Source organism: Halichoerus grypus, chromosome 13 (assembly GCF_964656455.1).
Source record: "Halichoerus grypus chromosome 13, mHalGry1.hap1.1, whole genome shotgun sequence".
Lineage (NCBI taxonomy): Eukaryota > Metazoa > Chordata > Mammalia > Carnivora > Phocidae > Halichoerus > Halichoerus grypus.
Window position 1 is genome coordinate 73,054,577 of NC_135724.1, and position 15,608 is coordinate 73,070,184.

Sequence of the window (15,608 nt, forward strand, 5' to 3'; positions counted from 1 at the left end):
TCCCCTCTACCCCTCCATCCCTCTCTTTAAGGAAAAAAAAATTATACAAAAAAATCTCTTATTTTGGGGCACCTGGCTGGCTCTCCCTCTACCTCTACCTCTGCCCCTCTCTCTCTGCTGTTCCCCCTAAAATGAATAAATAAATCTTTTTTAAAAAAATCTCTGGCTATTTAATGGGTACAGAGATTCTGTTTGGAATGATGACAAAGTTCTGGAAATACATAGTGACAGTTACAGAACACTGTGAATATACTTGATGCAATTGAGCTGTACACTTTAAAATGGTTAAAATGGGGGGACCTTTGGCTCAGGTCCTGATCTCAGGGTCCTGGGATCGAGCCCCACGCTGGGCTCCCTGCTCAGCAAGGAGTCTGCTTCTCCCTCTCCCACTGCTCCTCCTCCCCACTCATGCTCTAATAAATAAATCTTTAAAAAAAAATAAAATAGTTAAAATGGTAAATTTTGTTATGTATATTTTCCCCACAATAAAAAAGATTTTTAAAAATTGTTAAAATCTCTGATTAAAGAGACCATTAAGAAAATGAAATTCACAGAGTGGGGGAAAATATTTGCAAATACATTTATCTGATAAAGGACTCATGTCCAAAATATATAAAGAGCAAACGAATCAATAAGAGGAAGAAAATTTTGTTTTATAATTTTTTTTTAAGATGTTATTTATTGGGGCACCTGGGTGGCTCAGTTGTTAAGCAGCTGCCTTCGGCTCAGGTCAGTATCCCAGAGTCCTGGGATCGAGCCCCACATCAGGCTCCCTGCTCCGTGGGAAGCCTGCTTCTCCCTCTCCCACTCCCCCTGCTTGTATTCCCTCTCTCGCTGTCTTGCTCTGTCAAATAAATAAATGAAATCTTTAAAAAAAAAAAAAAAAAGAAAGATGTTATTTATTTATTTATTTATTTGACAGAGAGATAGCACAAGTAGGCAAAGAGGCAGGCAGAGGGAGAGGGAGAAGCAGGCTCCCTGCTGAGCAGGGAGCCCAACACGGGGCTTGATCCCAGGACCCGGGGATCATGACCTGAGCCGAAGGCAGCCGCCCAACTGACTGAGCCACCCAGGCGCCCCGAGGAAGAAAATTTTTATAGACAAAAGATTTTAATGGAAACCTTACCAAAGATTTTATTTTTTTTAAAAGATTTTATTTATTTGAGAGAAAGAGCACACGCACACACAACAAGCAGGGGGAACAGCAGAGAGAGAGGGAGAAGCAGGCTCCCCGCTGAGCAGGAAGCCAGATGCGGGACTTGATCCCAGGACACTGGAATCATGACCTGAGCCAAAGGCAGATGCTTAACTGACTGAGCCACCCAGGTGCCCCGAAACCTTACCAAAGATATTATCAATGGCCAATAAGCACATTAAAAGATGTGGATCATCATCAGTCATTAGGGAAATCCAAGTGAAAACACTACAATGAGATACTCTTTCACACCCAATGGGATAACTAAATTAAAGAGACTTACAAGAACAAATGTGAGGATGTTGAGTAACTGGAACTCATATGTGGCTCATGAAAGTATAAACCTGGCATTACCACTCTGGACAAGAAAACTACCTCTACCTCTGCCCCTCTCTCTCTGCTGTTCCCCCTAAAAGTCTGGCAGTTGCTTATGAAGTTAAACATCCATGTATTCTATGACCCAGCAATTCCATTCCTTGATACTAACCCAAGAGAAGTGAAAACATGTGATCACAAGAAGGCTTGGAAACAAATGTTCAGAGCAACTTTATTCATAATAGCCTGGAAAGAACTCAAAATTTCCAGTATCAAGTGATCAGATAAACAAATTGTGGGTGCATTTCTTCAATGGAATATTACTCAGCAATAAAAATGAACATGGATGAATCTCAAAAGCATTAGACTGACTCAAAGCAAAAAACTTACAAAAGAGTAAATACTATTTGATTCCATCTAAATGAAAAAACAGATAAAACTAATCTATAGTGACAGAAACATACTTTTAGGTTGGAACCGTAGTTTGGGTGGGAAGAGAAGGGGAAATAACCACAAGGGGGCCATGAGAGAACGTTCTACTATAAAGTTATGTATCAGGATTGAGGCAGTGGCTACACAGCTGTAAACATTTACTGAAATTCAAACTGCATACTTCTATGTGCATTTCACTATATAAATTCTATTTCAATTTTTAGAAAATCCTAACATCGTATCCTAAAAGCAGGGGCTTTAACCCTCATCCAAAAGTAGTAGGTATAGTATCTAGAAAAAGTTGTACAACCAGATCATATGTACCACCCTACACAGGTCACCAACTGTTTCAAATCTCTCTTTCCGAGGGAATGCATATGAACTTGTGGTCTTCCATATAACCAAAGGACAAGCATTTACAGGTGATCAGTGTTCTAGGTAAAGTCTAAAGTTCTTCTAAGGTACAGAAATTTCCATGAAGTTAGTCAGCCTCTAAGGAGATCAACTTCATGACATGATCAAGGGAATGTGCTATAGGACAGCTTTTGTCAATCACCCAGCACCTTCTGTCAGGGAAATGGTTGTTTAACCACCGGTTAACCTGATGGTGAGGAGGAGGAAGAGGAAAAAAAAAAAATGTTGGACCTTTGATAACATTCTAATTTCCTACTTGGAAAAAAAAGGGGGGGGGGGGGAGTTCTAGTTTCAGCTCCCATAAAACTTCTTACCTGTTAAAAGTACCGTAATATTCTCACTAATAGTTGCAGCTGCTATCTGATAGTCTACATCAATTGTTATTTTGTATAAAATACACAAGTAATACCTCCATACACAGGAAGTCATCCCAGAATAATGTCTACCCGGAAAACTTGAAAACCTTTAAAACTTTCATTAAAAAATTTTATCTTCAAGCCAACTGTGCTCTTTCTCCATGGGGGACCAGTGTGCCATGGCTGCAAAGAGTAGCCTCCTTGGTGGTGTATGCAGCCTGCTGACTGCATGGGTTGCCCTAAGAGATCTTGGAGACAGCCCTTTCCAGCGGACATTGAGGTCTGACATGCTATCTCCAAGCTAGGCTGCAGAGAGGCATGCGGGGTGCCTTCGGAAAGCCCCAGGGCACAGTAGCCAGGGTCCACAACGGCCAAGTCATCATGTCCATCTGTAACAAGCTGCAGAACAAGTAGCATGTGACTGAGGCCCTAGGCAGGGCCAAGTTCAAGTTCCCTGACCGCCAGACGATCCACGTCTCCAAGAAGTGGGGCTTTACTAAGTTTAATGCGGACGAATTTGAAGACATGGTGGCTGAAAAGCAGCTCATCCCAGATGACTGTGGGGTCAAATACATCCCTAATCGTGGCCCCTCGGACAAATGGAGGGCTCTGCACTCATGAGAACCTTGGCACTGCCCCCTCCCTACTCATGCCCACCCAATAAATCCTACTTCCTGTCAAAAAAAAAATTTATCTTCAGAAATTAATGCTTGATTTAGCTCACTGGGAAAACAAGCACAGGGCTTTTGCTAAAAGTAGTTTCAGCTAACCTTAATTAGCATGCCTGAAAAGGTTTATAAAGTTATCTCAAGAGTGAGGCAAGCACGTGACTTAAAGTCACAACTCAGGATCATCAATTTCAAAAGTTTAAAACCTTAAAAAAAAAAGAATTCCTTAACTAAAGACAAATACCATATGATTTCACTTATATGTGGAATTTAAGAAACGAAACAAATGAAGAAAAAGAAAACCAAAAACAGACTCTTAACTATAGAGAACAAACTGTTACCAGAAGGGGGGATGGGCGAAACAGGTGAAGAGGATTAAGAGTACACTTATCTTGATGAGCAGAGTAATGTATAGAATTGTTGAATCACTATATTGTACACCTGAAACTAATTTAACACTGTATGTTAGCTATACTGGAATTTAAAGAAAATAATTCTTTGACTATTAAAAAAAAAAGTTTATCTCTACAAGACCTCAATCTCTGAATAAAACAAAACAATCACGTCCAAAACATTCCCTTTCCCATCTTTAAGATCCATAGTTTTGTGTTTAACCTATAATAAGAACAATTTGTACTGTGACACTCCTTAACCAGATCTTAAGTTAGAAAATAAAACTAAAACTTTGCCAAGGCAAATAAATGACTATTAAATGGAAAACTTGGGTGTCACTAAATAATGTTCTACTACAGATTATTATTAAATAGTAACATTAAACCCATCAACATTCTGAGATGTTAACAAAGGAAGAAATCCATTCACTCTAAAGCTGAGTATCTTTTAAATAACCTCAAGCTGGGCCCTGCTTTCTACTCACTTCTTAAAGCCTATTTCAGCACTAAGACAATCTAATCTAAAGGAGAGAAAGTCAGGAAATCAGGAAATCAGGTTTTCCATTAAACTCCCAGGCTCACCAAGCTCCCAACTGGCATCTAGTACAGGAAAAGCCTCCAGGGAAGGAAGGAACTAAGTCTATTTGCCCTGCATTACTGGGCTGTAAGTTTGTGTTGTTATGGGCACCAGCACAATAAAACAAATATAAGGGTAAGGAAGCAAAAAGTTGACCGGATAAGACAATTGGTCTATGTGTTCAGTATATTAATGAAACTATAACTATCTAAAAGTTCCCAAGCATAACCAAATACAGAGTTAAATTATATATAATATATATGTGTGTATGTATGTGTATATGTATATATAAAATTACGGGGTTAGGGTCAATACTTTAATAAAACTATAGCAGTTAAGGAATCTTTTATTCTTCTTAAATCTAATCCTTCCAAATTACAATTATAGACTATAGAACAGGAAGAATGCAAACCCATCTAAGGGATATCAGAACAGAGAACTGATTTTGTCTCCAGCCTCTAAACGTTTCCCCACAAAAGGGTATGGGAAGATAAGAGATTATTCAACCAGTCAGTAAACCTAATCAGAAAGGCAAATTCTTTTGCAAAAGTCCGTATTTAAGACCACACCTCCTGCTTTTATGCCTTTATTCTACTCCCCACAGCTTGTGGCAGAGTGGAGGAATAGGATTTCCCCTTTTACTATGCACTGTCACTTCACTTTCTGCTCCTTTAAACAAAGGCTTCAAGGGAATACTGGTGTTTAAGAATTAAAAACATACACTAGCATTCAAAGAGTGTTAGCTTTTAGGCATTCATGCACAGCTCTAGAGTCAGGCTGACCCTGCCTCAAAACCTAATTCAGGCTTTTATTAGTTCTATCATCTTGAGCAGGTCTCTTTTCATTAACATGTTTCTGACAGCAAAAATATCTCACAATGTTATTATAAGTGATCTAATACACAGAAGCAACTAGAAGTGTACCTAGCACTTAGTAATCACATACATGTTAGCTATTCCCACTAATACCGTTATGTATCAATAACTTAGTTACACCACACACTCTCTAGTTATGTTTCCTGAGCTCTCAAAAGAAATATAATTATCTGTCTTGCCCAAACAATCTCATGGGATTACTGGAAAATAAACCAATATACATAAAAAAGCTACTAAAAGGGGCGCCTGGGTGGCTCAGTCGTTAAGCGTCTGCCTTCGGCTCAGGTCATGATCCCGGGATCCTGGGATTGAGCCCCACACTGGGCTCCCTGCTCGGCAGGAAGCCTGCTTCTCCCTCTCCCACTCCCCCTGCTTGTGTTCCCGCTCTCGTTGTCTCTCTCTGTCAAAAAAATAAATAAAATCTTAAAAAAAAAAAAAAAAGCTACTAAAAAGTCTTCATTATAGGTCCATTACTCTGCTCATAAAAAAAATTACAGTTAAACACTGCATACAGGCTCTGTTTGAATACTATAGAACATTACAGGCTTAGTAAAACTAGTCTAAAGGACTATTTAAGTATTATTTTGTTAAACAAAACCAAAGTCTAAATAAGTATCATCTTCCTACTTAAAAGCTAGTATTTACTGAACTATGTGCCTATCACTGAGCTATGTACTTTTCATACATTATCTCATTTAATCTTCATAGGGCTGTTGTTGAGGTAGGTACTATTTATCCCCACTTCAGTGAGGACTGCAATCTCCCAAGGATTAAGTAATCTGCCCAAGGATTAAGTAATTTGCCCAAGGTCAAAGAGCTAGTATATTTCTAGATTCTAAAATACCATGCTAGAATGGACACCTTAGCATGATGTGACATGATCACGTGAATGCAGTTTTCCCCTAAAACAATGGTAAGATCTTTTCAAATTCTACAGAGTACTAAAACTCAGATACTAAGGAAAAGAGATACTATAAATTTTACACTAAAATGCAAATATAACCAGAGAAAACTTCTGAAGTTAGATGTACAAGAGAAAAATTGGGCTCCACAATATCTAAACAGGGCACAAGGAAAACCACCCTTCTTTAGAGACTCCAACATGGACAGTTGCTCATTTGGTGAGATGTGTACTAAGACCTTTAGTGTACTGAGTTTAATTTTCACAAGCAAATTTACTCACTTCCATAGAAAGTAAGCACAATATAAATGCCTTTATCCATACATCGAATGCCCTAAAAACATGTACTATTATTGGGAAAACAGGAAGGAAAATAAATGTGGCTTGGACAAGCATATCATCTCTGTGGGAGGCAGTGATAAGGGACAACTAAAAATGCTCTGTTGAGTTTATGTATTATCTTGACACTTCATAGTGTTAGTGTGCAAAGAACACTGACAGACTAAGGCCTAATTATAATCAGTAACTCTCAGTTCAAAAATTATGTGAAGATACTGTAATATAGTAAATTTGGTGACAACAAACCTAATGAAATATAAACTGAAGTTAGCAAGACGCATTTTAATTTTCAAATTTCAAAACGTCTTGACCAAAAGTAAACTAAACTACATTTGCATTTATTTAAGCTTAAAAACATACTAAAACTTCTGTTGATAGAGGAACCTGAGGCAGTACGTGAAATATCTTACCAACTGTGAGGTGTATCCAAGAACTCAGATATAAGATTATCCTCAAAATTAAACTCTAAAAATCCATAAAGGATTACTCCGTGGTTATGTAAGAGAATGTCCCTACCTTATTCTTAGGAAATAAACTCTAAAGTAATCAAAGGAATACTGGAGGGGCACAGTTCCTCCCACTTACTCTCAAAGGGTTCAGAAAAAAAAAAATGGGGAAAGAATTATAAAGCATATGACACAAAATGTAAACAATTGGTGAAGGGCAAGATTGGTAAATTCCTCATCTCTGTAACTTCTACTAAATTTGAAATTGTATCAAAGCAAAACATTTTTAAAATCTGACACAAATATGACAGATTAATATTCAATTAGTCTGCAGGTACATGAACATTCATTATACTACTTTATTATTCTAGATTCTCCTTATGATTAAAAAAAAATCCAAATGAAAAAGGCTGTACTCTAGTCCCAGGTAAAGTATATTCTGGCCATGAGGAAGGCTGCATAAGACTACACTAAAATTTTGTTATTAATCATCTGTATCATACAATTAAGCCTTGCTCACTTCCATACCTTTCAAGCAATCTCTGATTATAACTTTACTAATAGGTTAGGTATGCTACCCTGGTGCTCTATTAAACTTACAGCCGAAAAATGAAACGTTTTAAAAAGAACTTTTACTATGAAACTAAAAACAAAAACAAAGACACTATAGTGATAGAAGTCAAAATAGTGATTATCTCTTTGGGGTATGTATTGACTGGGAAAGATTAGGAGACAGTCTTAGGGGAGGAGAGCTGTAAATGTTCTATCTTAATCTGGGTGTGGTTACATAGGTCCATACATATGTAAAAAATTACCATGCTTAAGGTTACTACTCTTTATTACGTGTACAATTATTTCTCAATTTTATAATAAATTAAAACAAACAAACAGTGCTTTCAAAGAACAGACATTCTCAGTTCAAATCCAAAACCCACAATGCAATAGAATGACACAGATTACATTGGCACTCAGATTTAGTGCTTTGTTGTTTTTTTTTTTTAAGATTTTATTTATTTGTCAGAGAGAGAGAAAGGCAGGCAGAGGGAGAGGGAGAAGCAGGTTCCTCGCTGAGCAGGGAGCCCGATGTGGGATTCGATCCCAGGACCCTGGGATCATGACCTGAGCTGAAGGCAGACGCTTAACCAACTGAGCCAGCCAGGTGTCCCACTGGCACTCAGATTTATAACCAGTCCCTGTAATCTTGGTTAACATGAGTATACCTCTGAGGTGGGTTGTTTTTTTTGTTTTTGTTTTTTTTAAGAATAACCATTGCAGGGGGCACCTGGGTGGCTCAGTCGTTAAGCGGCTGCCTTCGGCTCAGGTCATGATCCCAGGGTGCTGGGATCGAGCCCCACATCGGGCTCTCTGCTCAGCAGGAAGCCTGCTTCTCCCTCTCCCACTCCCCCTGCTTGTGCTCCCTCTCTCGCTGTCTCTGTCAAATAAATAAATAAAATCTTAAAAAAAAAAAATAGAATGACCATTGCAAAACTTTAAATAGGTGTTCAAAGATATTAAGACACATGCAAGGAAGAAGGAAGGTCAAGAGTTCCCAAAAAATACCATGAAATCTTGCTGAATCTGTAACATTATGATCTTACAAAAGAGCTAGAAATAAGGTTAGACACACTCCCCTCTACTGCTTTATGTTTTAGTCGGCTTGAAAAGATAAGCCACCTTGGCGGCTCAGCTGGTTAAACGTCCAACTCTTGATTTCAGCTCAGGTCATGATCTCAGGGTGGTGAGATCCAGCCCTGCATCAGGCTCACGCTGGGCGTGGAGCCTGCTTAAGATGGTCTCTCTCCTTCTCCCCTCAGTCCCTCCCTCTCCCTATCTCAAAAAAAAAAAAAAAAAAAAAAAAAAAAGATAAAACGCATAGTTTTTTTTCTCCCTTTGAGGAAATTATGGGAATAGAAAACTATTTTTTAAAATACAGCTCTGGCAAAAAACTAAACACTCTACCACTGTGGATGTTGTCCTTTATTCAAAACACTGTCTGCACATTCAGGACAATATAAACCAAATCAATGTACATAATGGTAAACAGTACCATGAAACTAACATTTAAGAGGCAAGTATGGAAATAGATAGGGGTAAATCAGCTACCGCTACCTTCCTTCCACTGGGCTATATCTCATTTCAGAGATTCAAGTACTGTTATCCTTACTGTGTCAGTATTTCCACAGCAGAACTGAAACAAAATTTTTTTCTAATTCAACAGTGAAGTTGCTAAGTCACCATTCAGAAATCACTCTCAACTCTAAAGAAATTCAAGAATTTTTTTAGCCAAAAACACCTAGAAATTAATCATTTTTTCAAGTTTGCTTTCTTAATAAACTGAATATAATCATAAACCCCGAAGTCTATATAAAAGGTCTGGAAATGACCATTTATATCAAATTTCTATAATAAGCAACGCTAATCTACAGTGACAGATCAGATTAGCGGTTCGCTGAGGCTAATGAGAGAACTGACTGCTGAAGGGCATTAGGAACCTTTTCTGTAGTGATGGAAATATTCTCTGTCTAGAATAGGGTGGTGATTTTATAAGCCTATACGTCTGTCAAAGTACACTAGATGAATTCTGTTGCATATAAATTATATCTTAATAAAGCAGACTTAAAAAGTAAATACACACAATTTAGAATTTGGAAAATGACTGGGAAATCAAATGCTAAGGGAAAAAAAACTCACTGAAATTGATTTAACTGAAAGAAAGGTATTTGTATAGAAGCCAATCAAGGTGACTCTCAGGGACGCCTGGGTGGCTCAGTCGGTTAAGCGGCTGCCTTCGGCTCAGGTCATGATCCCAGGGTCCTGTGACCTAGTCCCGCATTGGGCTCTCTGCTCAGCGGGGAGCCTGCTTCTCCCTCTGCCTGCTGCTCCCTCATGCTTGTGCTCTGTCAAAAAAATAAAATATTTTAAAAAAAGAAAAAAAAGGTGACTCCCAAAGTTACTCGACCCTCACACCAGCTCTACTCTCCACATACCACTCCCACTCCTCAACCACTTGCTCAATGCTATAAGCATTTCAGTCAAAATACAGACCCTTTAAGCATTATTGATACCTTTAAGAATAGTAAGTCTCAGGGGAGGGAACCAAGTCTGAGTAAATGGACAACAGAAAATAATAAATGCACACTTTCCTAAAGCTATCTTACAATAATCTAAACCTCATAAATAATCAGAAAAATACAAATAAAAACAGTGAGGATAACTATTTTCCTATCTTCCATCCATTAGACTGGCCAAAATTAAGATACCATTTACTTAATACTGGAATGAACATGGAAAATGACTACTTGCATACACTTTGGGTAGAAGTAAAATAGCAACTTTTTTTTGTTTTTGTTTTACAGATTTTATTTTTAAATAATCCCTACACTCAACGATGGGACTCGAACTTACAACCCTGAGATCAAGAGTCAAATGCTCCACCCACTGAGCCAGCCAGGCGTCCCTATTATAGCTACTTTGAAGAGCATTTTGGCAGTATTATTAAAACTATAGCTATGTAGGGACGCCTGACTGGCTGAGTCGGTAGAGCATGAACTCTCAATCCCAAGATCAAGAGTCACAAAATCCATGTTGGGTGCAGAGCTTACGTTTGGAAAAACAAAACAAAGCAAAAAAACTATAGCTACGTATACCATATGACCCAGCAAATCTGTTTTGCCTTTTTTTTTTTTTTTTTTTTAAGTAATCTCTACCCCCAAAGTGAGGCTTAAACTCACAACCCTGAGTTCAAGAGTCACATGCTCTACCAATTCAGCCAGCCTGGGGCTCTGACCCAGCAAATCTATTTCTCAGATACTTCAGAGTAGTCACCCATTGAGAGAGATGTTTAAAAAAAAAAAAAAAAATCCGTCACTGCAACAGCTAGTAAGAACAAAAGACTAAAGACAACCTAAATATCTGCCAATAGAGGAATAACTACATGAACAAAAAATTATGTTCATATTATGGAATGTTATATAGTATTTAAGCAAATGTCTCTAAGACATATTGCAGAGAAAAATCATAAAATGTAGAGAGAGATGTACAGTATAGTAAAAAGAAAAAAGGGAAAGAATGCCATATATTATTTAGGGGTGTGTGTACACACACACACACACACACACACACACACACACACACACACACACACACAGAGGCATGATGGAAAAAGCCTGTGGGCGGGGGTGGGGGAGTGGGGGATGTACTGAATGAATTATAGTGATTATTTCCAGAGAGAATAAAAAAAGACCAGGACTAAAAATCACGGTTAAAGGAATTTTAGCCTTATCTTTAATGTTTTAATATTTTACAAGGAGAAAGTATTCACCTAACTCACATACTGAAATTTTATTTTGGAAAGCACTGATGCAAACAAGAAACGGATGTATTAAGTTTTCCTCCCTTAAATAGTTCAAACTGAGAAATATTACTATTATTTCACACAAGTTGCTGTGTCTCTATCATGCACCATATTGCACGCTACTTTGGAAAGCCCATCAATACTCAAATTTTCTCTTCTAATAAACTACCACCACTAAGGAAAAATAACATTACTCTCTAATACACCTCAAACCCTATAAGAGACAATGAAAAAAAAAAAAATCAAGAATTTAAAACAAAAAACTTCAGGGGTACCTGGGTGGCTCAGCTGGTTAAGCATCCAATTCTTGATTTTGGCTCAGGTCATGATCTCAGGGTCGCAAGATCAGTCCCTCATGGGGCTCCGCACTGGGTGTGGAGCCTGCTTAAGATTTTCTCTCTCCCTCTCTCTGCCCCTTCCCCCCTCTAAAATAAACAAATCTTTAAAAATTTTTTAATTTAAAAATAAAACAAAAAACTTCAAAACTACAAAACATTGTTAAAAAATTAAAGACAACCTAAACAAATGGAAAGACACCCTGCACTCATGGCTCAAAAGATTTAATTTATTAAGATGGCAATACTATGAACTTTTATAAGAAAACTTAGGAGTAAAACTTCATGACTTCGAATTATGTAATGGTTTCTTGGATTAAAAAAAAAAACCAAAACTCTAACTATTCAAAGATAAAATAGACAAATGGGATTTTATCAATATTAAGTATATCTGTGCTTCAAAGGACACCATCAAGAAAGGGGAAAGACAGCTTTTCCTGTAAGCAGCCTGAGGTGATCTCGGAAATGGTTTGCTATTCATTTGACCCAAAAAAAAAAACCCCAAAAATTATGCCAACCAAGAGGTTCAAATCTTTGTGTTCACTTTAAGAACACTCATGAAACTGCCCAGGCCATCAAGAGTATGCATTTCCAAAAAGCCACCAAGTATCTGAAGGATGTCACTTTACAGAAACGTGTGCCATTCTGTCACTATAATGGTGGAGTTGGTAGGTGTGCCCAGGCCAAACAGTGGGGTTGGACACAGGGCCGGTGGTCCAAAAAGAGTGACTTTTTACTGAATAGGTGTAAAACTGCAGAGAGTAATGCTGAACATAAGAGTTTAGATTCTCTAGTCATTGAACACAACCAAGTGAAAAAAGCCCCAAGATACGACCCAGAACTTAGAGAGCTCATGCTGGGACTAACCCCTACACGAGCTCTCCCTGCCACACTGAGATGATCCTTACTGAAAAAGAGCAGACTGTTCCTAAGCCAGAGAGGAGGCTGCACAGAAAAAGATATCTCAGAAGAAACTGAAGAAAACTTATGGCCCAGGAGAGTAAATTCAGCACAAAATAAAAGCGAAGTAAAGAAAGGAAGAAAAGAGGCAATCCATGAAATGGGAGAAAATCTTTGCAAATTATATATCTATAAGAGACTTGTATATACAATATATAAAGAACACTACAACTCAACAAGAACTTTTAAAATAAAAATGGACAAAGGATCTGAACAGACATTTCTCCAAAGAAGTTGTACAAATGGTCAATAAGCACCTGAAAAGATGCTCAACATCATTAGTCATTATGGAAATGTAAATCAAAACCACAATGATATATACTTCAAATCCACTAAGGTTGGCTAGAAATCAAAGAAGTAAATAACAAGTGTTGTATTAAAGATGCAGAGAGGGGCGCCTGGGTGGCTCAGTTGGTTAAGCGTCTGCCTTCAGCTCAGGTCTTGATCCCAGGGTCCTGGGATTGAACCCCGAGTGGGGCTCCCTGTTCAGTGGGGAGTCTGCTTCTCCCTCTCTCTCTGCCTGTTGTCTATCTCTCTTTCTCTCTCTCAAATGAATAAATAAAATCTTTTAAAAAAAAATGATGGCTCCTATTTTAAACAAACAGAAAATAATAAAGTTTAGGGACACCTGGCTGGCTCAGTCAGTGGAGCATGCTTCTCAATCTCGGGGTTGTGGGTTTGAGCCCCATGTTGGGTGTAGAGATTACTTAAAAAAAAATTTTTTTTTAAGATTTTATTTATTTATTTGATAGAGCGAGACAGATAGTGACAGAGATAGTGAGAGAGAGCACAAGCAGGGGGAGAGGCAAAGGGAGAGGGAGAAGCAGGCTCCCCGTGGAGCAGGGGATCCGACGTGGGGCTCAATCCCAGGACCCTGAGATCATAACCTGAGCCGAAGGCAGACGTTTAACAACTGAGCAACCCAGGCACCCCAGATTACTTAAAATTAAAAAATAATAATAATAAAGTGTTGGCTTCCATGTGGAAAAACTGGAATTCTTGTGCACTGCTGGTAGGAATGTAAAATGGTGCAGCCACTGCGGAAAACAGGATGGTTCCTCAAAAAATTAAAACATAAAATTACCGTATGATCCAGCGTGTATATCCACTTCTGGATATACATACCCACAAGAACTGAAAAGTAGGGACCTGAACTGGTATTTATATATCCATGTTCATAGCACTGTTTACAGCAGCCAAAAGGTGGATGCAACACAAGTGTCCATCAGTGGATGAAGGGATAAACAAAACATGACATATATGTACAGTGGAATATTATTCAGCCTTAAAAAGGAAGGAAATCCTCACACATGCCACAACATGGATGAACCAACATTATGCTGAATGAAATAAGCCAGTCACAAAAGAACAAATATTGTATGATTTACATGAGGTACTTAGAGTAGTCAAATTCAGAGAAAAAGAAAGCAGAATGATGGTTGCTAGGGGCTTGGGAGAGGGATGAATGGGTACAGAGTTTCAGTTAGGGAAGATGAAAAGGTTCTGGAGATGGATGGTGGGGATGGATGCACAACAATGTGAATGTACTTAATGCCACAAACTGTACACTTAAAAATGGTTAAAGTGGGGGGCTCAGTTGGTTAAGCATCGGAGTCTTGATTTCAGCTCAGGTCATGATCTCGGGGTTGTGGGATCGAGCCCCACATCAGGCTCCACACTCAGCGCAGAGTCTACTGGAGATTCTCTCCCCCCATCCCTTGCTTGTACATATATGTACTCTCTCTAAATATTTTTTTTAATGGTTAAAATGGTAAATTTCATGTTATATTTTACAATTCTCTCTCTCTCTCTATATATATATATACACACATACATACATGCATAAAGTAAAAGTAGTAAAGTGAAATAAGAATTCTGAAAAAAAAAAAAAAAAAATCCTAAGCTCCCCCAAAAGAAATTCCCCAAACAGGATGTTCATTAACAGGATGTACAAGAGGACAAAAAACAAAACAAAAACCACCATCCGGGAGTTTTTGTTACAACTCTCACATTAAAGTTTGTAAACTTTATTTTTTCCATTGACGTACAGTTGACACACAATGTTTCAGGTGTACAACATAGTGGTTCAACAACTCTATACCTTATGCCATGCTCACCACAAGTGTAGCTACCATCTGTCAACATACAGCACTATTCCAATACCTTTGACTATATTCCCTATGATGTAACTTTCACCCCCAAACCCCCTACCCCACCCCTACCCACCCTGTGACTTATTCATTCCATAACTGGAAGCCTGTATACCTCTCACACCCCTTCACCCATTTTTGCATATCCCCCCATCCTCCTCCCCTCGGGCAACCGTCAGTTTGTTTTCTGTATTCACAGGTCTGTTTCTGTGTATGTTTTAAATCTTTAAAATAAAATTTAGTAAAACCTGAAGAAGTTAGTCTCTCATATATCTTCAAAGAAGAATAACAAAAGGCAAAAAAAATTAGAAAAAGCAAAACTGACAAGTTCTAGCTTTTGCATTTGGTCACTATCAATCTTTAAACCAAATGCAATTTATATCTGTGCTTTATATCAAAGTTTGAACAATAGAGTTCTAGAGATTTTTTTAAGTAGGCTGCACGCCCAAAGTGGGGCTTGAACTCACGACCCTGAGAGCAAGAGTCACATGTTCAACAGACTGAGCCAGCCAGGCGCCCCACTAGAGATTTGCATATAAGGCTGAAAACAAAAAGAAGCTTTATTCATAATAGATGTACAATACTGCTCTTGACATGATTTCCTTCACCTCTAAGATTCTTTTCCTACCATTCAAAAAGTTTAAATATCAACCATTTCCTTTTTGTTATAAAGATGCAAAATATAGGTATCCAAATGAATATAACATTCAAATATTCTAAATACCAACAGGTACCAAAACAATAACAAATTTAACAAAGTACTTCTTACTGAAGTCCCATATCCAGACTTCAACTTAAGTGTCTTCTATTCCTAGTCTTAATCTTGCATGAATTTCTTGATGGGCTTAGTTTTACAAAGTAGACTCCAACAAAATGTTATTTTCTCTAGCCAATTATAG

General features: G+C 38.1%; 1 protein-coding gene and 2 pseudogenes across 12 annotated transcripts in view; 2 read left to right on the top strand and 1 right to left on the bottom strand.

The window, feature by feature from the left end:
* MTMR3 (myotubularin related protein 3) overlaps positions 1 to 15,608 on the bottom strand; it is a 137,824-nt gene that overhangs the window by 82,620 nt on the left and 39,596 nt on the right. The gene's annotated exons all lie outside the window — the stretch shown is intronic.
* LOC118555211 (small nucleolar RNA SNORA70) lies at positions 2,848 to 2,973 on the top strand (annotated as a pseudogene).
* LOC144379798 (large ribosomal subunit protein uL22 pseudogene) lies at positions 12,065 to 12,577 on the top strand (annotated as a pseudogene).